The 25471-nt window shown below is 24.6% G+C and overlaps 1 protein-coding gene across 1 annotated transcript in view; it reads right to left on the bottom strand.

Annotated features, from left to right (window-relative positions):
• The window catches only part of LOC122502187 (PR domain zinc finger protein 1-like), a 48442-nt gene extending 29175 nt beyond the window's left edge, over positions 1–19267 (bottom strand). Inside the window, exon 1 of the mRNA XM_043612120.1 lies at positions 18054–19267. The gene's annotated coding sequence lies outside the window, so the exon portion shown is untranslated. The remainder of the gene's footprint in view (positions 1–18053) is intronic.
• Positions 19268–25471: the final 6204 nt, after the last annotated feature.

Here is a 25471-nt window from a genome sequence, read left to right as displayed (position 1 = left end):
ATTAAATGGAAATTAAAGAGGTATTTCGGTATTTTTAAAAATTTATATATAAAGGACTTGTTTGAAAGCGTTTGGAAAAGCAGAAGGAGTGGAATAAGTGCAAGTGCCTTGAGTTGAAGCGTCGAAGAAACCGTTATAGTTGGGGAGCGGTCTTCGACCAAAAAGTAAAACCGAATTCAGTTTCGGTGTTGGAACCACACTCTGACGAAATTTCACCGACGATTCTTATCGGTTGTTGAACGCTGCTATATACCTTTTTTTCTGTGGGATGCTCAAGGTTATACCCGGGCACATTATAAACGCGCCAGAGGTCGTTAACCACTGGAAAGGAAGAAGAAGAAGAAGAAGAAAAAAAAACTTTTTATTTCCATTTTTTATATTCTATAATCAGGACTCTAAAAATATATAATTATCAAATATTTAAGATTTTAAAATCAAAATTTTTTTTTTCGTATCAAAAATCGAAGGGAACAAAAAATTTGAAGGACAGGACCATCATCATCATTCACGAGATTTGGAATGAGAAATTTTTAAAGTCTTGAATTTATTACACAATTGACATTGAACGCTAATCGAAATATGCTCATTCCGAAAGTCATTTTGTGTGCGTCTATATATGTATAGATTGAAAAAAAAGGTGGAAGGACCTCGAAAGCATGGAACTTGAACGAGGTCGTTGAACCATCGAGACCGAGACGATTTTTATATACCCAATGTTCACCATCCAAAGTGAAGGGAATGACCCTCAATTTTTAAAAGTCTTTGAAAGTCACAAAAAAATTACATAACACGTTTGAATTGTATTTTCGGTTTCTAGCTGAGAATTGAGATTTCTATTTCAGAAACAATGTTTGATTTTAATTTTAAATAAAATCTTTGTGTAACTACTTATGTTTTTCATCTTCTCTGTTTGTTATTTTATGTTTACTTTTAAAGTAGATTTTTATTTAATAATTGTAAAACTTGTTGCTTCGGGATTTTCAGTTATAAAATTTGGAAACAGAAAGTGAAAATCGAATTTTAAGTGAAAATTTAAAAATTAATGATAATTTTTGTCAAAGAAGGGAAAAAATTTGTTTTATGTGATCGTAAAAATTATTCTGACTTTTGTGCGCATCTGTAGGACGAGTTCTGTGCAATTGCGCATCTATAGAAAGCAATAATTACTTCTGCGCATCTTCAGAAGGCAATAACTAGTTCTGCGCATGTCTAGAACGCAGTAAACACTTCTGCGCATGTTTAGAAGGCAGTAAGTAGTTCTGCGCAAGTCTAGAATGCATTAAATAGTTCTGCGCAACTTTAGAACGCAATAAATACTTTTTGCGCATTTTCAGAAGGCCATAACTAGTTTTGCGCAAGGCTAGAACGCAATAAATAGTTCTGCGCAACTTTAGAACGTAATAAATACTTCTGCGCATCTCTTGAATGCAAAAAGTAGTTTTGCGCATCTTCATAACGCAAAAAAATCCTTTTCGCGCATCTTTAGAACGCAATAAATACTTCTGCGCATCTCTTGAATGCAAAAAGTAGTTTTGCGCATCTTCATAACGCAAAAAAATCCTTCTTGCGCATCTTTAGAACGCAATAAATACTTCTGCGCATCTTTAGAAGTCAATAAGTAGTTATGCGCATCTTCAGAAGGCAATAAATATTTTGGCGCATGTCTAGAAAGCAATAAATATTTCTGCGCATCTCTAGAATGCAATAAATAGTTTTGCCAAACTTTAGAGCGCAATAAATACTTCTGTGCATGTCTGGAGCGTAATAAATACTTCTGTGAATATTTAAAAGGCAAAAAGTAGTTGTGCTCATATTTATAAGGTAATAAATAGTTCTGCGCAACTTTAGAACGCAATAAATCCTTTTTGCGCATTTTCAGAAGGCCATAACTAGTTTTGCGCAAGGCTAGAACGCAATAAATAGGTCTGCGCAACTTCAGAACGCAATGAATACTTTCTGCGCATCTTTAAAAAGCAATAAATACTTCTGCGCATCTTAAGAAGGCAATAAAAATTTCTGCGTAACTCTTGAATGCAAACAATAGTTTTGCGCATCTTCATAACGCAAAAAAATCCTTGTTGCGCATCTTAAGAACGCAATAAATACTTCTGCGCATCTGTAGAAGTCAATAAGTAGTTATGCGCATCCTCTGAAGGCAATAAATATTTTGGCGCATCTCTAGAATGCAATAAATAGAATGCATCTAGAATGCATCTTTAAAAAGCAATAAACAGTTCTATGCAGATGTAAATGCGCAATGATTTTTACTGTCATTTATAGTTGCGCAGTGTTAAAAATGAAAAGAGGAAAATGCGCAAAGGCATTTATTGTATTCTACAGATGATCAGTGACCACAAATTTGTAGTAGAATTTTTAATATTTTACAAATGCGCAATAACTTTTACCTTTTTACAGATATTTAATAGCATTGTGACTGCAAACTCTAGATGCGCAGTAACACTAATCGAGTCCTTCAAGTGCGCAATTGCACTAACAGCAACCAAAAGATGCGCAAAGGTCTCTTTTACCCTCTAGAAATGCGCAATGATATTTATTGCATTTTATAGATGCGCAATGATCTGTATTGTCATCCATAAATGCGCAGTAGTATTTATAGTACTATGCGGATGCGCAATAACACCTATCATACTCTATAGATGCGCAATAATACCTATCGTACTATATAGATGCGCAGTAACTCATATTTTACTTTATAGATGCGCAGTAACTTCTATCTTACTTTACAGAAGCGTAGTTACACCTATCGTACTGTACAGATGCGCAGTAGCGCTTATCATACTTTATAAATTCGTAGTAACTACTATTTTATAAGGTACGATAGGTGTTACTTTATAAATGTACTGTATAGATGCGCAGTAACTCCTATCTTACTTTATAGATGCGCGATAACTCATATCATACTTTATAGATACGCAGTAACGCCTATTGTACTTTATAGATGCGCGATAACTCCTATCGTACTTTATATATTCAAAGTTATACTTATCGTACTGCACAGTAACTATATAATAACTCCTATTATACTATATAGATTCGCAGTTACACTAATTGTACTTGATAGATGCGCGATAACTCCTATCATACTTTATAGATGCGCAGTAACTCCTATAAAACTTTATAGATGCGCAGTTACACATATCGCACTGTATATATGCGCAGTAACACATATCATACTTTATAGATGCGCAGTAGCGCCTAGTGTACTCTACAGATGCGCAGTAACTCCTATAAGACTTTATAGATGCGCAGTAACTTCTATAAGACTTTATAGATGCGCAGTAGTATATATCATACTTTATACATGCGCAGTAGTATCTATAGCACTTTACACATGCGCAGTACTACCAAACAACATATTTCGTTACACAACAATACAGATTGACAAGAAGCAATGAATAAAGAACAGTGTAATTATATATATTATAACAGCACGTGGCCGGACGGAAAGAGTATATAAAAAAAGCAAGTTATCGAAGAATGTAGATAAAGAAAATGAGGAACAAAGAATGGGAAATGGGTTTGATTGAAGGAACGATAATTATCTTCTTTTTTTTTCTTTTTCCTCTTCTTCTTCTCTCTTCTTTTTTGTGCAAAATGTGTCTAACGGGATTGTCTTGCAAAAGTACAAGTGGTAGCACTCGTACTTTAGTCAGACAAGAGAGTCCATCAGTAAGTGGTCACAGTCAACGACTCGCACATACAGACAGTGAGTTTCAATGGGACACGTGAAAGAAGAAAAGTGGAGGGGGGGTTGAGAGCACCGAGCCACGGCCAGACGAGTGTGCGAGCGAGTTAGACGACCGCTATATCATTTCGCTACCGGGTTCTCAGTTCACCGTTCGGTTGTTGAACTCGCAACTCTCTTGCGCTGCATAACCCATTTTGTAATAGCACACTTTATTTAATCGGCACGCGACATAATTCCCGTCCTATATCATTATTTTTCGCTTCGCGAAAATTAATAAATCGCTTAATTATTATTATTATCATCGTTATTATTAAAAAAATAAAAATATTTTTAAAAAATTGATTTTTTAGTTTTTTTTTTACTTTTAAAAAATTCATTGCATTCGAGAACTTTTCTTTCAAATTCACAATATTGCGGATCAATTTCTCAATTCTTTTTATCAAAATATTTTTTTCTTTAATAATTATAATTTTTTGTTTAAAATACTTGTTTACTTAAAATACTATTGTTGTATTTGTAGAGAATAGAATTTGAAGTGTAGAGAATAAAATTTGAAAAAATATTGAATATAAAGAAAATGAAAATAAAGTGGAAGAAGAAAGTCGAAAGTAAAACAAGGAAAAAATTGTGAAAAAATATGAATACTGGGCTCTGAAAATATAAGAAAAGTGAATATTAATAAAAAAGGGAAAATCAAAATTTTTACTCTGAAGATCATTGTCGATGAATTGTTGCGAAAGAGATTAAATAACAGAGCTTGTAATTTCCGCATTGAGTATCTCCGACTCCAATGTCAATGTCAGTCGCCCTTTCACCTTATATAACGAATGAGCGTACTCTCCGTTCCCGACGCTTGCATATTATCGGCTTAATGCGATTCGCATATATATATATATATATGGAGAGCGATGAAATCTAGCATGTTATTTATTTCTTTTTTTTGCATTTAGTTTTATATTCTAACAATAAAATTCTCCTCCCACACTTTAATTTCATTCGAAACGTTTTTTTTAACTTAACTTTAACTTTTAATTATTTTTGCACTACGTTTTTTTTAACTAATTCGAAAAAATTATTATTTAAAAAATTTTTTTTTGTACTATGTTTATTTTAACTAATTCGAAAAAATTTTTTTGCACTATGTGTATTTTAAGTAATTCGAACAAAATTATTTTTTTAAAAATTATTTTTCCACTTTCTTTAACGAATTCGAAATAAATTATTTTTATAAAATTTGTTTTGCAGTTTGTCATAAAAAAAGTCTATATTTCTTAATGGAATTCATTATATATTGAAATATAACAAAAAACAGTATAAATAAAAATTTATAAAAAAAACTATTTTTATAAAAATTGTTGTTTTTACTGAAAAAAAAGTTTCACTTGATAAAGTGTTAGAAAATTGTTTTTATAAAGTTTTTCGTCATTTATCAAAAAAAAATTGTATTTGTTTAAAAGTTTTAATAATAAAAATGCGCTCGAAATATTTTTCTCATTTATTATTATTTTTATATTATTGAAGTTACTATTAAAATTATTTATTCAATTTTTAATTTATTTATTTTTATTTATTTTATTCAATTATTATCATAAAACAATAATAATGATAATAGAAAGAAATTGGTTGAAATTCTCAATTGTTGTAATTTTGTGAAAATATTATTTGAGGAGAAAAAATTTTTTATGATGTAAAGAAAAGTTTTAAATTGAGTTTGAGATATGGCAAAAAAGGTTTTGCAGGTTTGCCAAAGTGATAGTATATAGAAGAGAAAAAGAGAAGGAGAACGAAAGAGAAAGAGTTGAACGGTACTAATGCACTAAGCAGCACACTCCGACGTCACACATTTGACCGTTGATTATGCCGATAGCAAAATAATAATAATAATAATAATAGAAAAAAAATGTGACTATATTACCATGCACTTGTGATACTTTATTAGCTGTCGTGCATCCTAGTACAAAAATTTATTTATTTTAACTTTATATAATAATATGAATTCCATTATAATGTTTTCATTATTTCTTCTTCTTTTTTAAATATAAAATTTGTCAGAAATTAATTTTTTTTCCATCTTTTTCATTAATTGCATTAGAGTATAAATTTTTGTTAATTTTAATTGAAATTTTAAAAGAAAATGAAAATTTTAAATTAAAAGTAATTTTATTGTTCAGAAAATATTATCCGTCAAATTTCCTATATGGGATCCTTTAAGTCCCTATACAAGATTCGATGACAAGTTAAGGAATGTGAGGAACCGACATGGGTTCCATAATGAAAGTCTGTATAGGAACACACATGGGTTCCTATTTAAAAATGTATAATAGTTATTCATATGGGAATTTACATATGGGTTCCTCTATTTGAATTATAGATTTAAAATATAAAACCTATGTATAGGTTCCTATAAGGGTTCTCATATGTGTTCCTGTTAAGAAATTTTAATAGGAACTCATACATTCTTTATATGAGTTCCTACAAGAACCCATATAAATTTATAAATATTATTATAGGATCCCATATAAAGAATGTATGGGTTCCTATATAAACCCATATAAATTTAAATGAGTTCCATTAGGAACTCATATGAAGAATTTGTATGGGTTCTTATAATTTAATTTATAAGGCTTCTTATATTGGAACCCATATAAATTTAAATGAGTTCCTGTAGGAACTCATATAAAGAATTTTTATGGGTTTTTATAATTTAATTTATAAGGGTTCTTATATAGGAACCCATATAAAGAATGTATGGGTTCTTATTAAATTTTCTATATGTTCCTATAGGAACACATAGAAAATAACACATATAAATTTATAAGGGATCCTATAAGAACCCTTATAATGAATGTATGGGTTCCTGTTAAAATTTCTATGGGTTCCTATAGAAACCCTTATAAATTTATATGGGATCCTATAAGAACCCTTTTAAATTTAAATGGCTTTCAATATAGGGTTATATGAATAGAACCTTAAAATGAGGTAAACACTCAAAAAAATTTATTTGATTCAAATAAACGATTATTTGTCTATTATTATATTATATTATATTATGTTATATTGTATTATATTATATTATAATTTCTATCACATAATATGATTAAAAATGTATATCTTGGAGAATTTATGTTGATTGAACTCGAGAGTTGCTTATAGCTTTCACTCTATTTGAACAAGCACACAGTGAGTGAATGTAGCTATACTGTACTAATGCGAAACGAAGCGAAGAGTAAAATCCTTCGACGAGGAAATAATGGCTGCCTTCCAGCAGCTGAAATTACTCCTTTTTCCTTACTGTGTGTTTCGTGAAGCAAAGAGAAAAGAAAATTGTAGTTCTCGTTAATTTCTCCCTTTTATATATGTATATTATTTTTATCCCAACTAATGACAATTTAATGTTGAAAATATACATAATATTTAGAAATACAATAAAAAGAAAAAAGATGGGGTGTTTATTCTCTAGCTTCCATACACATAGAAATTCCACAATTTTTCTCCTATTTATTAAAAATTTTTTTTTTTATAATTTTTACAAAAATTTTTTTTTTTTATAATATGTCAGAAATAATTACAATATTTATAGTAATATTAATAATAATAATAATAATAATAAAAATAATAATAATAATAATAATAATAATAATAATTTAAAAAAAATATAATACATGTAATATAATAGGTACTTTTATAATATAATAATATTATATAATACAATAATAATAATAAATATTATATATTATTTATTTATTTTATTTATTTAATGAACATTATTATATAATTATAATAATTATCATATAATTATATAATATAATGATAATAAAATATGTTTTTATAATATAATACATCTACCGGGATTCGAACCCTTATCAAATTTAAACTTGGTGCCTTTGACCGCACGACCACACTATATTATTTTTATGTTTTTTTAATAAACATGTAGCTTGCACTAGAGAATATTTCACTACTCAAAGGGATAGCACCTCGGATATCACATTGCGTTGGGTAGAGAGTAAGTGGAGTAGGAAAAAAAAATGAAAATAATAACAGTAATAAAAATAATAACAATAACATTACCAATAATTCTAATAATCATAATAATAATAACAATAACAACAATAATAATAATAATAATATTAATAAAAATAGTGAAAATGATAAATAATAATAATAATAATAATAATAATAATAATAATAATAATAATAATAATAATAATAATAATAATAATAATAATAATAATAATAATAATAATAATAATAATAATAATAATAATAATAATATTAATAAAAATAGTAAAGATGATAAATAATAATAATAATAAATAAAATATGAATACAGATAAATAAAAATATAAAATTTGAATAAGAATAGTAAAAGTGATAAATAATAAAATTATTTTTAAAAAATAGTAATTTTTAATTTACAACTAACGAATAAACAAGAAAGTAGAAATTTTTTTTCCAGGTAATTTTTTTCCTGATTATTTTTTTTTACTTTGCGAATTTTCCATTGGTGAATATTGGTAGTTAAGAGAAGCGACGTTTGAAGTCCGCGAGAGAGGAAAGGAATCTCACGGCTAACGCGGCTGGCCATGACTTTACCTCAACTCACAGGCGGCACTTCGGGCCGGCGCAACGCGTCAATATAGAACGGTCATTGACTTTTTGGTTCGGTCGCGTTTTGTACCTATACATGTATATATATATATATATATATATATATATATACATATATATATATATATATATATATATATATATATATATATATATATATACATATATATTTAATATATAGATACACAGTCACTACTTTTCACTCATCGTCAACCAATTCTTCTTGCAAATTTTTCTTCCTCAATTTTTTTTCTTTTTCTCATTTTCATGTCACCCCATAAATGGCCTATAACGAATATATAGGGCATACTATGTGAAATTTTCGGAAAGAAAAAATTTTTTTGGAACCATTTTTTAAAAATCTGTATCAAAAATAAGAAAACACGTTATTTTTTTTATTTTTTTTTTTTAAATTCAACTTTTCTAAAAATTTTTAATTCAGTAAAAAATAAAAAGTTAATGGAAATTATAAAAATATAGCATTTTTGACGCGTTGGAAAAATTAAACTGTTTGAGTTTATCAGACGCACGAACCCTGAGAAAGACCCAGGGAGTGATTGGACAATAACGAGAGGGAAAGGGTAAAACTTCCCCCCTTCTATTTTTGACCGTCCAATAGCTGACTGGGACTTTCTCACGGTCCGTGCCTTTGACATAGTCTCGCAGTAAAATTTTTCGTTACTTGAGACGATTGCTGCCTGTAGATAAGTGTATATTACGTTTTGTAGTAAAATGAAAAATAATTATACTTTTCACAACCTAATGTATATATAAATAAATATAAATAATAAAATAATAATAAATAATGATAAAAATAGTAAATAAAAATAGATTTGTCATTTAGGGAATGACAGTGTCATTTTCAATATATTATATATTATATAATAATTAATTATAATATAATGTATAATATGATATATTAATATAAAATATTTAAAGTATATAATTTTATTATATATATTATATATATATTATATTATTATATTAATATATTATATTACAATTAATTATAATACAATGTATAATATATAAAAACGAATTAATACGAGACACCTGGTATAGCTTTGACGGTCATCGTTACGGTAACGCGTAATACTTTACGGATCAGCGTCTCTGTATTTATGCTCAAGTGTGTGTATCAGTGCAATATCGAGATTTCGCTATTCCTAAAACTCGAAAAAAAATTTTAATAAAGAAAAAAATAATAATAATTTGTAGTATTTTCACAATTAAAAAAAAAATTTATATATTCATTTACTAAATTGAAAGAAAGAAAGAAAGTAAGTAAGACAGATAGAGAGAGAAAATGGTTAGAAAATAATTTTCATTTTTATGACAACTATTTTTTTTTTTTTTAACTCTTTAACTTTCGACTCATCCGAAAGTGCAATGACCGCTCCAATAAATCCGAGTACACCCCAAAAAGATTACACGTCGCGATGAATTCTTCATTCGAAAATACCGTTACAGTCTCTTTATGCGAAACCGACAAAATAATTTTGAAAAGAATATTTTTTATATATTTGAGGAGAAATTTTTTTTTTTTTTTTTTATACAAATCATTTGCAGATATTATATATTAATTGAAATTTATTTTGTGTTTTAATATTGTACCTATTTTTTGATACTATTTTGACAAATTTTTTTTTATTTTATTTATTTATTTATAATAATCAAAGTATCAAAAATTTAAAAAAAATTTTTTTTCTTAAATTTCCCATACTAATTTGCAATAATATTGCTGCTATTTTTTCAAATTGTTGCTCTAAATTACTTTTATTTTTAAATTCCAAAATCATTTTGCCATCTATATTTAATAATATTGACACTATTTTGCCAAAGTGCTGCCATAAAATTGCCCAAATTTTGCCAAAATGTTGACAAAAATTGACCTAATTTTGCCTAATACATATTTCACTTTTTAACTGCCTAAATATTTTTACTATTTTGCCACTGTTTTGCCAAAATGTTGCCATAAAATTGCCCAAATTTAGCCAAAGTGTCACCAAAAAATTGACCTACAAAAATTTAAGAAAAAAGAAAAAAAAACTTTTTTTTTTTAAATTTTGCCAAACAAATGTTTGGCAAACATATAAATATTATAATTATAAAAATGTAATAAAAATATAATAAAAATATTATAAAAATATTGTTAAAATATTGTAAAAATTTTTTAAAAATTTAAAAAAAATTGTAACATTTTTTTTAAAAATGTTAATTTTTATATGGAAGAAAAATAGGAAATAAATATCTATTAATGGGGGGAAACCTTAATATCCTCAAAAATCCAAAATATTGTCACGAAATTGCCCTAATTTTGACAAAAAAAAAAAAAAATTTGTTTAAAACTATATTATTTTTACTACAATACAGAAAGGGAATCAATATATGAAAGGAGGAAACACGGATTTTTTTCTATGAGATATAAATTTCGTTTCTTCCTTCTTTGAGAAAGAAGAGTTATATTCTCAAAAATACCCTAAAGAAAAAAATCCAGTTTCCGGGTTCTATTGAATTTGCTAACCCTTACGAAACGGAGATTATTATTTTTTCCTCTTTTTTTTTCAAATTCTTTTCTCTATCTTCAAAGTTCCGTTGTAATCGAGTCCCTTGCTCGCAAGAAGAAAAGATTTTTATAAAATAGTAAAAGAAGAAGAAGAAGAAGAAGAAGAAAAAGCAGATTTTACAAGGGAGGGAAGTTTTTCGCAAAAGCCGTTATGTCACATTCAGAAATAATAATATTAAACATGTACATAACGGTTTTACACTTTTTTTTGTTGATCAACTTCACACAACTGATAATAAAAGACCATAAAAAATTTCTTCTTCAAATAACATTTTTCGATACGCTAATTTGTATTTATTAACAAATAAAACAGGAAGTTACCGCATTTCTTCGTTTATTTTTAAATTTTTAAAAAAAAATTTCATTTTACACAAAGAGTGAAGAAAAAAAAAAAAAAAAAAAAAAATCTCCCATCCTTTATAAAAATATAAAATTTTTATTATTACATATCTCTATATATAAAAATTAAAAAAAAATTTCGTAATTAGTCCGATGAAATTTGGAAAAATCCGCATTTAAAAATACTTTAATTTCAAAGAAATTCCGTTTAAAAAAATGGACGAAACCCTTTTTTGAAAATAAAATATTTTTGATAAAATAGACTTTTCTTTTTGGTAATTAGCATAGTAAATTTTTGTAAAACAATTATTTATTGAGGGAAAATTGAAAGAAAAAAGACAAAAAGAAATTCCATCGAGAGTTATATGGTTATGTTATAATATTGCATGTACCGTTTTTCGTCCCGTTAAAAGTCACACGTTCAATGTCCGGAAAACAAATTTCTGTCGTAATTCCCCTCTCAACTCGAAAGGGCCAAGGAACTTTCCGAGTCTTCACTTCACTTTCTAAAAAACCTTCGTTGGCGTATATGTATATTTCTTTTACATCACATCTTCTTTTTCTATACTTCACTTTTTAAAACATGTCCGAAAGTTCGAGAACTTTCCGGAAAGATCGAGAACAATTTTTCTAATAACAACAATGATAATAATAATAATAATAATAATAATAAAAATATGAAAAGTTTGTTCAAAATTTTTCTTCTTTTCTACCAAGAAAATTAAAAAAAAATTAATTAAACCACAAAAACACTCTACTATTAAAATATTTTTATAATTGTTTAATTTTTATTAATTGAATAATTAATTTTTTATTTTAATTAATTTTTATATTAAATTAAAAAATAATTTATGAATTTGAATGAAAATTTCTAAATAAAGATTGCTTTACAGTAAAATTAATGTATTTTTAATTTCCACATATTGGCAATGAAAAAAAAAATTATTGTATAGATGAACCTTTATATTACGTTTTATTGTAAAACGACCCGTTAGAAAAAATTATTGTTAAATAGACGATTTGTTAAAACTGTTTTTTTTTCATTTTTTTAAAACATTTTGCGTTCTTGTATTGTTTTTGAGGTTATGTCTCTCTATAGATTTGTTTTTACAATTTTTTTACATTTAAAAACAAAAAAAAATCTAATAATTTTAATAAAAAAAGAAAAAATCGTTTTTTTTTCTATAATAGAAAATTAGGAGACAAATTAGAAGATTTAAAAAATATTTTCACTGCTCTATTGAATACAAAATTTATTAATTGAATTGAATTCAAGTGCAATTTTCCACATAAAGGTGATTTTACAATAAAAATTTTCTAAAATGAAAAAGATAAAAAAAAATACTTTCAATGCTATATTGAAAATAATTTATTAATTTGAATTTGAATGAAATTTTCTAAATAAAGGTTGCTTTACAGTAAAATTAATGTATTTTTAATTTCCACATTGGCAATGAAAAAAAAAATTATTGTAGATGAAACTTTATATTACGTTTTTATTGTAAAACGTCCTATTTAAAAATTAGAAGGTTTAAAAAACATTTTCACTGCTTAATTGAAAACAAAATTTATTAGTTTAATTGAATTTTAGTGCAATATTCGACATAAAGGTAATTTTACAATTAGCATTTTCTAAAAATTAAAATGTTTTTTAAAAAAATACTTTCAATGTTATTTAAAATAATTTATTAAATTGATTTTGAATGAAATTTTCTAAATAAAGGTTGCTTTACAGTAAACGTTCTTTTTCATTCATTAAAAACAAAAAATGTTCATAGAAAAAATTTTGAATTTTATAAAAAATAACGTTAGGTTTAAATTTAAAGAAATTTAAATCTAAATTTGATTTTCAAAATTTTTTAAAATAATTGTATTTAAATTAAATTTATTTACATAAAAACTGTTGATTAAGTTAAAGAATTCAACTTTTTAATAAAAATAAAAATATAAGTAAATAAAAATAAAGTTTATTCAATTGAATTTGAATGCAATTTTCTACATAAAGGTTCTTTTACAATAAACATTTTTTTAAAATGAAAATTAAAAAGTTAAAAAAAACATTTTTTATGCTATTAAATGCATAACATTTGTTTATTTCTTTGAATTTTAATGAAATCTTCTACATAAAGGTTCTTTTACAATAAACATTTTTTTAAAAAGAAAATTAAAAAGTTAAAAAAAAATTTTGTAATGCTATTGAATGTATAACATTTGTTCATTTCTTTGAATTTTAATGAAATTTTCTACATAAAGGTACTTTTACAATAAATATTTTGTTAAATATTAAAATTTTCTATACCATTTTATTTATTTATACATTCCCTGAGGGGGGAGAGGGTCCAAAAAGTATGATAAATTGAGTTTATAGACGACCACTAATTGAAAAGTTAAAAAAAAAAATGTTAATGCTTTTAAATGTAATGAATTTTTTATTTATTTGAATTTTAATGCAATTTCTAAACTGGAAAAGGTTCCTTTACAATAAACGTTTTTAAAAAATTTAAAAATTAAAAAAAAACAAATTCTATGTTACTGAAAATTACTTTTATTTATCTGAATGTTTTACAATAAAGGAAATAAAAAAAATTTCTCCATTATTAATATTTGAAAAAAAATTCTTCTTTTTTAAATTTTCATATCACAATTTTTGTAAGGATATCAAATTTTCAGACAAAAAAAGTATCGAAACGTTGCTTCACGATACTTTTGACACGTTTTTATTTTGCCTCAATTTAATATCCTTATAGATGAACTATGTGTGCTGTTTTTTTAAAGTTGATTTTTAAAAAGAAATTTATAACCTTCTTTATAAAAAAAATTTTTTTTTTTTTAATTTAAAAATTTTCAAAAAATGAAAAATGACATTTTTAGAAAAACTGTGGAAATATAAACCGTTTGAAATTTCAAATTTCTACAAAATTTTTTGGTGCTTTTACAAGTTGACTTTTAAAAAAAATGTATAAACTTTAAAAAAAAAAAAAAAAAAAAAAAAAATTTTAAATGTTTTAAAATACTTTAAAATTGCCTATACATGCGTGGTAATAAATAGTTTAGGTTAATTTCTAAATAAAACCCCAAAGACGATAAAATAATGCGGAAAAAAATTTTTCAAAAAAATGGTTCAATTTTTTTTTTGTTTTTAAAGAAAATGAACGAATTTAAAGAAAGAGTGGGAGAGGGTGGGGGAGTAATTAATGCTTTCATTGATGTATTGGAAGTAGTATATATGTATAGTAAACGTGCGGTAAACGTGGAAAAGGTCAATGTCCCATTTCGACCTTAACTCCACCAGAATGGCGTGCACTTGTTTGCTCAAGAAAGTCTTCAATTCGCTAACCTACATAATGTTTATCCATCATGGCGCGTGAGTCTCAATTGTGATACGGCTATCGCCTTTTATAATTCGCGTTACGTTCAATAAATCCTCATTTTCTTATGTATTTTTCCATTATTGTTGATGCAAAATTCTATATATTATTATATTAAAAAAATATGAATATCACTATAAAGGAAAAAAAAGAAAAAAAAGAAAAAAAATAAAAAAAAATAAATAAAGAATAAATAAAAAAAATGAAGGTTAGGAAAACCGAAGCAAAAATTTTCTACCAAAAATCCCTCCCCTCCTCTTTTTCTTAGTTTGAAGCAAAATATATATCGCAATATTACGTTTGTTTTGTAACTCTCTATGGAAGCCATATCGTTCATGAATGTTCTCAATGTCAAGGATGACCCCAAAGGTGAATGTCTTGCTCGGGATGCCACACCAACCGTGAAGGGTATTGCTCGTTTTTAATTATGATTTTTATTTTGTCCTCTATTTCAAAATTATTTTATTATTTTCAAAATAATATTAAAAAAAAAAAATTATTAATTTTTAAAATTTTTATTAATTTTTTTTCTTATATAGATTTTATAAAAAAATTTCTATTTCTATTGTTTGCAATCAGAATTTTTTTGTTTGTTAAGAATTAGAAACTTTACAATTTTTGAATATGGAAAGAAAAATTGTTCTTCGAATTAGAAATTATTTTTAATTTGAAATTTTTCGTTACAACTGGAAGTGGGAGAATTTTTTTTTTTTATTTCGAATAAGAAATTTTCATTTTTTAGAAATAGAAATTATTTTGTTCGAATCTTTAAGATTTTTAGAATTAGGATTTTTTTTATTAAAATAAAATTTTTTTTAAAATTAATTTTTTCTTAAAATTAGAATTTAGAATATTTTCTTTTGGAAAAATAGGGGAATTAGAAATTTTTATTTCAAAGTAGAAGAAATAAAGGAATTTTTAGAATTTATTTTATTTTATTTCGAATTAGAAGTTTTTTTTCATTCAGAATTTATACCTAAAAAATTTTATTTCAAACTAGAAGTTTTTTTTAATTTAGAATTTATACCTAAAAAATTCTATTTCGAAGAATGAGAGAAGAAATGAGAAAAGAAGAAGAAATGAGAAAAAAAAGGAATTTTGAAAAACTTTTATTTCAAATGAGTAGTTTTTTTGAATTCATAAGTTTTTCCTAAAATAATTGAAATTTGAGAATTTTTTTTTCAAGCTGAATAAAAAATTTCTAATTTTAAAATAAAATTTTTTTTAATTTAAAATAAAAATTTTTTTAATTTAAAAAAAGAAATTAGAAAAATTCTTGTTAATCAGAAGTTATTTTAAATTTTAGGATTTTTCACAACGAATTGGAATTTGGAGAATTTTTTTTTTTACTTTCAATCAAAAACTATTAGATATCAAAAGTACATAATCGACGAAAAAAAAATGATTTAAATTAGAAATTTTCATATTTTAGAAGAAAAAATGGAATTAGAAGTTTTTATTTTGAAATGAAAATGGTTAAATTTATAGGATTTTTCACTAAAATGGAATTGAAATGGAATTGTCGAATTTTTTATATTTATAGAATTAGAAATCTTTTATTTTTAATTTGTTTATTTAAAAAAAGATGAAATAAAGGAATTAAAAATTTTTATTTCCAATGAAAAGTTTTGTTTAAAAAATTTAGAATTTTTTCACTAAAAATATTAGAATTCTAGAATTGTTTTTTTTTAAATCTAATTCGTAAATTTGTATTTTTCTATTCAAAAATTTCTCATTTCGAAGTCGGAAGTTTTTATTTTAAAATAAAATTTTTTTGAAACTATTAATAATTGTTAATATTATTATTTGAAATTATTTTTTTGAAATTACCTTCGATGGTGAATTTATTATTTCAAAATAGAATTTTACAGTAAAAGTTATTTCAAATATATATATAGATTATAATTTTTTTTCAATTTAATATTTTTTAGAAAAATGAATAAAAATTTATTTTTTGAAGTGTTTACTTCGAATTCGAATTTATTATTTTAAGAAAAAATTCCTTTTTTTTTAAATTCGTACGTCAGTTCGAAAAATTTGGAAGTTTCTATTCGAAAATTCAAATAGATATTTTAGCAATTATTTGAAATCTACAATTTATTTTTATTCTGGTGTTTCATTTCCGAATTGAAATTAGAATTAGAATTAGAATTAGAAATAGAATTAGAAACTTCCAATAATTTCTAATTCAACATAAAAAAACTCAAGTTTACAAATGGAAATTTAATTCAATAATTTATTTAAAATTTAAGTGTCATATTGGAAAATTTAATTTAATTTAATTTACTATTTCGAATTCGAATTATTGCATAATAGGAAAATAATTAAAATTCGAGAATTAATATTTACTATTCGTAATTTAATTTTTAATTATCGAAAAATAATTTTTGCTATTCAGGAATTCTTTATTATTTTCTTAAATAATTAATTTAAGTAATTATGAATAATTAATTAGGAATTATTTACTATAATAATCGAGAATTAATTACATTATAAACTGAATTGAATTTAATATTTAATTCAAGATGAAGAATTAAAAGATTTTAAAAAAATAGAAAATAGTATTAAATTTTCGTAAGAATTAGAAATTTTTAAAAATTCCGGACAAAAAAAAATTCAAAAAAAAAATAAAATATACAAAATTATTTACATTTTAATCGAGTTCCATTGAATTAAATTGATTTGAATTTAAATTAAATTCAAAATAAATTCAAAATAAGGAATCAAAAGTTAATAATTTCGATTTTATTGAATTAGAAGTTGAATTAATTATTATGTGAATAAAAACATTGGTCAAATTTTATATTTATTTATATTTTTTTATATTTATTTATATTTATTTATATTTATTCATATTCATATTTATTTATATTTATATTAATCATAAAATTTTGCATTTGCAATTAGAAATCTGAATTAAAATTCGCAACTGGGATTCGCATTGTGGAAGTAGAATTAGAATTTTCGATTGGAATTAAAAGCGTTCGAAACTAATTCGGAAAAATGTTGCGCTTGAACTTCGAATTCGAATTAGAATGATTTGATACCCGTTCTTTAAGGTCGTTTTTCCCGTTCAATTGCAAGCGAAAATGAACCTAAAAACCAAATAAATTACTTGTCAAGAAATATTTACCATCTCAAGTATGAAAATAAGTATAAATTCCAATTTTGTGGAATAAAATAAAAAAGTTTTTTCAAAGTAAATTCCAATCACAGTTTTTCGTAGGATATCAAATTGAGACAAGAAAATCATCAAAAACGAAGTGCTGCGAGGCAACACTCTTGATTCGTTTTTTTTTTTGTCTCAATTTGATATCCATCGAAAAACTGTGACTGAAAACTGATTGAAAACTCTGATTGAAAACTTTGGAAAAAACTTTTTTTCAAAATTAAATTCCAACAGTGGAATGATAAAAAAATTTGTTTCCCCCAATAGTAGAGTTTTGAACCAATAACTCACCTTTCAATGTCTTCCGATAGTGGATTTTGAAAAAAAATATCAAAAGCTCATCATCATCTTCTTGTCTTGATTTTTTTTTTAGGAAAAGCAAATCCTGCTGGAGGTTTTGTTTCCACTTAGCATCACTGGTTCAACAACTGCAACATCCGGCTCGTGAGTATCCAAGTATATCCAACAGGTTTTCATCCGTGGAAACTTAACAATAATCTCGTGATGAAAAACACAAAAAAAAATAATCCAGAGTTATTTTTCACCAAAGAAAAAAAAAAAAATCACTTTTCTTCAATTCGGAAGGTTTTTCACAAGAGTTGTTTATTTTAGGAGCACTTGGAGAACACAGTTGTGTATTATAATTTTTGTTTTGGAAACACTTTGAAGAAGATAAACAACAAGTGTCTTCTTTTAGACAGTTGTTTTTTCGGAACACTGATTTTTGATAATCCTAATCACATTCGATGATGGGTGGGTTGAGAGTAATAATAAGGTAAAGGAAGGTATCAACATTTGGAGAAATGTTGAGTATGTTTAATAAATATTTGTTGAAGAACCTCAAACATCTTTACTATTTTTATCAAGTTGTGAATATTTGTTGATATTTGTGAATATTCATTAATATTTGTTGATGTTTGTGAATATTTGTTGATATTTGTGAATATTTATGAATATTTGTGAATATTTATGAATATTTGTTGAAATTTATGAATATTTGTTGATATTTGTGGATAATTTATGAATTTTGGAGGTAAGTGATGAAAATGGTGGTTCTTTAATGGAACGGTTGTTTTCGTACGGCCGCGTGGTTGGAACTGATGTTCGAAAGACGAGTATACCTATAGGCAGGGGCACACGAGCAGCAAGAGCAACAGCAGCAGCAGCAGCAGGTATAGGCAGAGGCGATGCCAAGGTAGGCAGAGGCGGTTGTATCATGGGGTATGGGCGATAGCAATGGCTTCTCTCTTTCTCTTTCTCTCTTTTCTCCTCTTTCTTCTTCGTCTTGTTCGTTCCAGCAGTTTAGCTCACTCTTGTGCTGTTGCTGTTTGGTTTGTGGCTGCTTTGCTAGGCGCTGCTGCTGGAACCGAGAAGGTTCAACATTCTCCATCGAGTTAACCAACGGGACTTTGGGGATCTTCCCTCTCACTCGGGACTCGCTGGTTACTGACCTCCGAAAATACGTGCCTGGGTCCTTCGCTTTTACCAGAAGGGAGAGGAAATGGTCTCCCCCTCTTGGAATGAATACCTGTTTGTATAATGTCTAGATGATGATAAAGATGATGATGATGATGATGATGGTAATGATGGTGATGATGAAAAAGATGAAGAAGAAAACGAAAGAGAAGACGAAAGAGATGAAGAAGAACCAGAAGAAGAAAGAAAAGAAGAAAAAGAAGAAGAAGACGAAAGAGCTTATGATACCCATACGGGGTGTCCCAAGAGTCACTGACCCATTCGGACAGGAGAGGGGGACGATGATGGGAGAATGAAATCATCGAGATTTCAGGATGGGAGATTATTACGTGCAAGTGTTGCATTCCTCCGGATTATTATGTCCTTTGATTAGCAGGAACTCATCTCATATGCTATTGCCCTCGGGAAAATTATACGATTCATTTTATTTATTATTTCTATACTCCTGATCTGAAAATTAGTTTTTCCATAATGTTTGCAAGAAAAGATGGGACATTCGTTTTTTAACAGTTTTTTATGACATAATTTTTTGGATTCCTCAATGTTTTTCTAAAGAATATCAAATTGAGACTAAAACATTACTTCGCAACACTTTTCATTACGTTTTTTGTCGCAAAAGTGTTGCAAAGTAATGTTTTGTGCGATTCATGTGATTGTTACATCTTCAATGATTCTTTTTCGACCACTTATTGTCTAATTGAATAAATTGAACTGGTATTTTCTGAGGAAAAGTATCAAATAAATATATTCAGAAAGGGCATTGATTGAAGAATTGAAAATCTTTTTATATTTGTTATAAATCATTTTGAAATTGGTGCAGGGTTGCCACAATTATTTATATTAAATTTTAATGCTAAATTTTTCTTCTTATTTTTTCAAAATTTTATTTTGCGGTTTTAACGAAAAAAATAATTATAACTTTAAAATTAAATTTACAAAATTAAGTTCGTGCTGATAACGAGGTTGCTATATTCTTGAAGAACAAGAACTATTATCATAAAATTATTACTCAGAAATTATATAATAATTTTACTTAAATATTTCAAAATTAATTGAATTTTAATAAAGTTGCGTTTACAATTTTCATAAATATATATAGATGAACATCTAAAGGTTTGAAACTTTATAATATTTTAATTTTCAATGAGTTCAATTAAAAATTTTAAAAAACTTTGGTTTTTTGAAAAATTTTAATAATTCAAAATTTCAAATTCTTCTGAAATCAGTTAATTTTTTGAAAATATATTGAATTAATTATTAAAAATAATGGATTTATAGAAGAATTTTGATTAAAAACACTAAAAAAAAATTGATTTTTGGAGAAGTTAGAATTTATTGCAAAAATTCAATTTATTATTTTCGAAAGTAATAAAATTCTTCGCTAAAATTCAATTATGCTCAAAAAAATTGTCGTTAAATTTTGAAAAATTTGAATAATTCAATCTCTTCTAAAATTAGTTACATTTTTCAATATATATATATATATATTTAACTAATTAATCAAAAAAATATTTGATTTATAGAAGAATTTTAGTCATCAGAAACTGTAAAAAAGAATTATAGATAATTTTAAAGATAAGTTACAAATGCGATTGGCAGAAATTCAATTATTTTCAAAAGGAATAAAATTCTTTGCAAACATTCAATTATTTTCAAATTTTTTTTTTTTAATTCTCAAAATTTCAATTATTTTTATTAATAATAAACTTCTTCTTCGAAAATTCAATTATTTTCAAAAATTTTAATCAAATTCTTGGCAAAATTTCAATTATTTTCATAAATTTACCTCCAGTTGAATGATTTTTTCAAAATATCTGTATATTTTAATAAAAATTTTCCAAAAGAATTCAATTATTTAGAAAATTTTTTGATAAAATTCTTCGCAAACATTCAATTATTTTTAAAAACAATAAAAGTTTCATAGGAATTCAATCCACCATTTTTTTTCCTTTCCTTGCAATAATTAAATATTTTCTTAAGAATAATACAATTTTTTATAGGGTTTCAATTATTTTCATAAATAATAAAAATTTCAAGGGAATTTAATTATTGACAAATTTGTTTTATAAATATATTCGCAAAAAATCCAATATTTTCATAAATAATAAAATTTTGTACAAAGATTCAAATATTTTCATAAATAATAAAATTTTTTACGCAGATTCAATTATTTTCATAAATATAATAAAACTCATCGCAGAATTTCAATTATTCTTTCTTAATAATTAGTCGGGGATTTTTATTAAAAGTAAATGGAAAAAAATTAAATTTTTAGAATTCATAAAAAAATAAAAAATAAAATAAATAAATAAATAAAATTAAAAAAATAAAAAAAAATAATAAATAAATTCAATTATTTATAAATTTTTTATAAATTCTTTATCCATATTTCAATTATATTTTCAAAAATAATAAAATTTTATTTAAAAATTCAATTATTTGCGCATAAATAATAAAAATATTTTTAGAAATTCAATTATTTTCGCATAAATATAAATAATAAAGTTCATCGCAGAATTTCAATTATTTTTGAAACAATTTCAATCGAATTCCTCGAAAAATGTAATTATTCTTAAAAATTTGATTAAAATTCGTCGAAAGAATTCAGTTATTTGAAAATTTGTTGATAACGATTTTTTATAAGAATTCAATTGAAATAATTGAATTCTCGTAGAAGTTTCTATTAAAAATTGTTTTAAAAATGAATTTAAATTAAAATTTTAGATAATAATTGAATATGAAAAGCATAATTATATATAAAATGGATTTTTTTAGAAATAATTTAATTTGAAATAGGTTTTAAATTAAATTTTTGAAAATCATAATTTTTCACACTTTAACTATATAACAATTGTGTTTGTGTAGAATTACTTTTTTTGTAAAAGTTTAATTATAAATTTTTTTTTATTTTCTAATATACATCTAATTGGAGAATTTCCAAATAATCAAAATTTGGCAAAAGTTATATAAATTGTAAAGAAAATAGATTTGAAAATTATTCTCAAAAAGAACTTTTTCAAAAATTATTAAAAATAATTGATAATTGATTTAAAGAAAAGTTTTAGTTAAAAATTCCAGATTCCTTTACAATTATTTTTCTTAATTTTAAAATAGTTTTAGATAAATATTTTAGTAAATATAGTTGTATTTATTTACAAATAATCTTATTTGAGAATGTAATTATTCTTTGTACATAATCAGGAGTTAACAATTCTTTGAAAAAAAAATCAACCTTTAGCGGGCATCGAACTTTTATGCCTTCTTATCAGAAATCAACGACTTTATCCACTAGGCCATTTAATCATAAAACTACAGTTTTCAATAAAACTTCAGTTTTTGCAAAAATTTTCTATTTTTTTATCAATTTTGGACCAATTTTGTAATAATTCAATGAAATTCACTAACCAAAATTCTTTTCTGCTTTTTATCTTGATTAAAGTGATCTTTTCAATTGTCAAGGAGGCAAATTATTAAAAAAAAATTTAGATAAAAGCGAGGCCATTAATTCAATTAACGAACTCAATTCAACGCTTCTAATTCATTTCTTTCATTCATCTAATTCATCTATAATTTACTTCTATAATAGCCACTTTAAAATAATATACCTTCACTGATGATTTTTAATTTTTTACAAGGACAAGTTTTATATCTTATATATTTTTTTGAAAAAAAAAAATCAAATTTCTTAATTTGAATCGCTTTTTTTTCTTTTTCTTAAAAGATATTCGGTATACTGAATTTTGAAATGGAATTTACATTTGAATATTTAGTATATTTATACATATCTGCTATATATTGAGAATGTTGAGCAACACGATAGTTGAAGGTCTCTCTTTCTCTGAACGAAATTAGAAAATAAAAATTAAAAAAGGAATAGTCAGATGATTGTGACCTTGAAGACCGGCTTCTAAAGAACTCTCGGGATCAAGATGGCGCGATAACGATCGCAAAGTCATGGCGAGATTAGGGCTCGCTTCTTATTCCCTCCGCGACTTCCTTACCCTCTTTTATATACATGTTCCTTCACTCCGAGAGTTCCTTTCCCTTTCCTCTGAATTTTATTACGTATACATATATATGTATATATACATAGAATATATCTATATTTTTTATTATACATTTTATTTATTTTATTTTATAATTATTTACATATATTTTATAATGTAAATTTTATTTCTCTTAAATACGTAATATAATCACTGTAAGTGAATCGTTTTCAGATCACTTAAATATTCTCATCACAGAATCAGGAAAAACATGTCATTTAATGCACTTTTTTGTATATATATTCTCCACCTTTTATTTTTAAATTTCTATTTTATTTTATTTTATTTTATTTTGTTTTATTTTATCTCTATGCCAAATAGCTTATAATGCAAAGCGAATTAATTTAATCATTTTAATAATTTCTTATTTATTTATTTTCAATTTTATTTCAATTTAAAAAAAATAAATTTCCGAACATTTAAAATGTTACATATAAAATATTGATCGTCCAAAACCGAAAGGTATGAACTATGAATAAATAAAAAAAAAATATAAAATATTGAAAACTTACTCTAATTTCATTTTTAGACAAATTATTATCAATAATTTTAATCTTAATTTTTTATAGATTCATTTGCAATATATTTTCTTTTGACAACTTTTTTCAACTTTTAAAAGAATTTCTCTCTTTGCATACTTCGCACTCATCTACTAAAACCTACTATTTAATTAATTATTTTCAAAAAATATTCGTAATTCAATTATTTTCAATATCTAGTACTTTCATAAAATTTCGCACAAGAATTCAATTATTTAAAAAAAAAATTCATAAAATTCATAAAATTCATTCAAAATTCAATTATTTTCATAAATAATAAAATTTCCACAAGAATTCAATTAATTTAGAATAGCATTTTCAAAAAAAATTTCGAAAAAATCAATTATTTAACAACATTTTTATACAATTCTTCACATAATAATTCAATTACTTTCAGTGGAAATTACTTTTTTCATGGAAATTCAATTTCTTTACAAAAATTTTTGATAAAATTCTAAGCAAGAATTTAATTATTTTCATAAATAATAAAACTCATAGAAGAATTTCAATTATTTTTAATACTTTTTAATTAATCGAAAAATTCAATTATTTTCACAAATAAAGTTTTCTACAAGAATTTCAATTATTTAAAATAAAATTTTCATAATATTTATTATATATTTCAAAAAAATTAATTATTTAAAACAATGTTTATAAAATTCTTATGAAGAATTCAATTATTTTCAAAAATAACAAAACTTTTCACAGAAATTCAATTTTTTAAAAAGATTTTAATAAAATTTTTCGAAATAAATAAATTATTCTCATAAATAATAAAATTCAATTATTCTTTGAAAATTTTAATAAAATTGTTAGCAACTATTCAATTATTTTCGCATAAATAATAAAATTCATCGCAGGATTTCAATTATTTTTAATACAATTTTATATAATTACATTTTTTTTTAAATAATTCAATAAATTATTCTTTTTAGATTTTAATAAAATTCTTCCCAAGAATTCAATTGTTTACATAAATAATTATTCAAAGAAATTCAATTATGTTGATAAATAACAAAATTTTTAAAAGAAATAAATTATTCTTCAAGGAAAATTCAATTATTTTCAAAAATTCTAACAAAATCGTTCTCAAGAATTCAATTATTTTTGAAAGAATTGAACTATCATAATGAATATTAAAATTTTTTCCATAAATTCAATTATTTTCAAAATTTTTTTTTTTTTTGAAATTCTCGTTAATATTTCAATTATCTTTACCCGTGTGGAAAAATATTGTGGCAGTCTAGAGTCCAATGATTTCCCGATTAGCAATCATCAAGTCCGTCTAATTCTAGACGGTCCATCAAGTCCCGAATCAGTGACTTAACAGATGGGCTTATTAGAAAAAATCTAAGTCAAATATGTCCGTCTAATACGGTATTATTAAGACCGTCTAGATTTGGTCTATGATGTTATATGCGCATGCGTCGATGTATGCCCAGCTGTTAAGTAACATGGCGCCTAATGGCGTCGCGTCGTTTGGCGTCGTTAGATCAGTCAGCGTATGGTACATTTTCTTTGTGAATTTTAGAATTCGTTGTGGTTTCTGTTTTATGTGAATGTTGAATTTTATGTGCTATGTTGTTGCTGTTTTCTGTATAATTTAATTTTAAATGTGCACTGGAAAAAATAGATTTTGATGTGTTTC

The sequence above is a fragment of the Leptopilina heterotoma genome, unplaced genomic scaffold (genome assembly GCF_015476425.1).
Source record: "Leptopilina heterotoma isolate Lh14 unplaced genomic scaffold, ASM1547642v1 Lhet_222, whole genome shotgun sequence".
Lineage (NCBI taxonomy): Eukaryota > Metazoa > Arthropoda > Insecta > Hymenoptera > Figitidae > Leptopilina > Leptopilina heterotoma.
This window is presented reverse-complemented; position numbering and strand designations above follow the sequence as displayed.